The sequence below is a fragment of the Mustela nivalis genome (genome assembly GCF_964662115.1).
Source record: "Mustela nivalis genome assembly, contig: HAP1_SCAFFOLD_2210, whole genome shotgun sequence".
NCBI classification, from domain to species: Eukaryota; Metazoa; Chordata; class Mammalia; order Carnivora; family Mustelidae; genus Mustela; species Mustela nivalis.
This window is the reverse complement of record NW_028134455.1, coordinates 54,904-57,752: the sequence shown is the minus strand read 5'-3', so window position 1 is coordinate 57,752 and position 2,849 is coordinate 54,904.

Here is a 2,849-nt window from a genome sequence, read left to right as displayed (position 1 = left end):
GGGTCTCCTATAGCATTTTTATCTCTGCATGATTCTTTATGCCTGCTGCAGTGATTAATCAGCAATATTGTCCATTCTCCATTTCATATTTCCTTTTTTAAAAATCCCTGTATGAAGTTTCTAAATATTCATTTCTTTATTTTTTCATTTGTTCTTGAACCTGGCTTTCTACTTCTTTGAGATTTTTCGCTAATGATCACAGTGGTGGTAGGTATTATGGAGGGCACATATTGCATAGAGCACTGGGTGTGGTGCATAAACAATGAATTTTAGAACACCAAAAAAATAAAATAAAATTTCAGTTGATGAGAAAAAAATGATCACACATAAAAAGTTAGCTGCAAGGAAACTAAAACTCAAATTAGGAATAATATTTTAAAAGAATTTGACTCCCATTATCCTTATTCAATGTCTTTTGTGAGGTTTCTTTGTGTTTCTTTTGTTTGTTTGTTTCGTTTTGTTTTTGATTTTCAATGTGACCTATGTTAACTTGGGTTCACATTAATAGAAAAAAGATTTGTCACAATCATAATCATACTTTCAAAAAAGTAGGCAAAGGAGAGGATCTCAAGCCTGAGTTGCTAATTCTCATCTAAAATTCTGTTTGATTTGTCATCTCTTTCTTTTTCGTTTTCTTACCTATTTACCTGACACATAGCATGCTTTAAGGGTAAGAGTTTCAAAAAGACCACAAGAACAGATAAGGCAGATATGAAGTTCATGGGAGCTTGCCAGAATCCAGTGAAGTCTTCGATATGAATAGAGTTCAGAGAAAAGTGGAATTTAGAATTCTGAAATTTAAAAATGTAATAAATAACTTTCTGACTCAAATAAACTTCGGTAATGTTTTGTGATGACTACTTGGATGTAACGCAGCCCACTCATTCTATTATGTATGAAGTTTTACAGAAATATGGTTAAAAACATGGATTTTATAGTCAGAGAGTCCAGGGTTCAACTGCATCTCTAACACTTATATGTTATGATTTGTAGTATGTTACTTAATATTTATGAACTTCATTTTTTTAAGGTGTAAAATGGGGTGATAATAGTTGTAATAATAATACCTATTTCATGGAGCTGTTACAAGGATTGAATTAGATAATGTATGCAAAGTGCTTAGCAGAGTGTGATGCATACTAAGTGCAGTAAAATATTAATAAATACAAAGAATTAGATTTTGAATAGTATTTCTATACTATTTTTAAAAAGTTTGTGAAATTGCTTCCCTTATTTGTTATTCTAATATATTTTATAACTGGAATTTTTACCTTCTAGACATAAGTTCTTAAAATACTTAATAAAGTATATTTTTTCAAATTCTTGGGTGGCTTAGTGGGTTAACGCCTCTGTCTTTGGCTCTGGTCATGCTCCCAGGGTCCTGGGATCAAGCCCCACATCAGGCTCTCTGTTCAGCAGGGGGACTGCTTCCCTTCCTCTCCCTCTGCCTGCCTCTCTGCCTACTTGCGATTTCTGTCTGTCAAATAAATGAATAAAATCTTTAAAAAAATCTATTCTGACACCCTATAAAGGGGCACCTGGGTGGCTCATTGGGTTAAGCCTCTGCCTTCGGCTCAGGTCATGATCCCAGGGTCCTGGGATCGAGCCCCACATCAGGCTCTCTGCTTGGCAGGGAGCCTGCTTCCTCCTCTCTCTCTGCCTGCCTCTCTGCCAACTTGTGATCTCTCTGTCAAATAAATAAATAAAACCTTTAAAAAATACATAAAATTAAAAATTTTTTTTAATTTTTTGGAATATTAAGTAAGCCTGTGAAAAATGTGGGGAAAACAAACAAACAAACAAACATATAGACGAGGGAGCATGAGATGAGGGAAGAGAATGAGCATAAACTCTGTGAGATGCTTAGGAGCAACCAACCTCCTCCTTGAAGCTTGGTGCTTTAGGGCACAAGTGTGGCTGGGACAAAGTCTTGGGCCTTTGTAGAGGAGGGAGCTGTATCAAAGGTCATTGACTTAAGGTCAGGATTTCTGGAGGAAATAGACTCCAATGAATAAGACAAACTAGGATAAAAAATAAAATGGGCAAATTCACCATTACAGAAAAAGATTTTTGACACATCTCCCATAATGGATAGAACAAGTAGATTTTTTTTTTAACATATAATGTATTATTAGCTTCAGTCTCTAAAAGGAAAACAGACTGGTGATTGGAGCTTGGCCTTTCTGATTTGAAGAAATGGGAGACAAGAGGTTTGAAAGAGCAGTGTTTATGCTGATGTGGTGTTCCGTGCCCAGTGAGTGAGGGTTTGAAGTTTGGACTTGGAAGCACTGGCGTTCAGGGAGGATGTGGTCCATGTTTTCCACATGCAGAGTCGCTCAGCTTGTCTGCATAAATGGACCCGTTCCTGCCTTTTGAAGGGTAGTTTGAAGGTGGCTCAAAACCCAAGGGCACTTGAGGAATGATATGGAAGGGACACCTGGGTGGGCCAGTGTAGACAAACTCACGGAATTCCAGAGATAACGATGAATGTGTGTCTGATACTGGAGTTTGATTCTCTGTGAGCAGCATTGAGCCAGGGTGGAAAGCAGTCTCTGGGCCTTGGGAGCCACCATGTCAGCAGGTGTGAGCCTGGCAGGGTAGTCAGATCAAATAGCTGGGAGACTGTGAGGTCATGGCGATGACCTTCACTTTTGATGCATAGGCCAGCTTGCTCCAGGGACAGGGTTCTGCTCCCTGGCCAGCCCTCCTGCTTCAGACATGATAGGAAACTTGCTTCCTGTTTGGTTCTCCAGCCCTCATCTCAGCTGGGGCTTGGTAGGAAGCAGCATGCAGGCAGCATGCAGGCTTCTTTCTGAGGGTGCCCCTTGCTTCCTTGGACGAGCTACTGC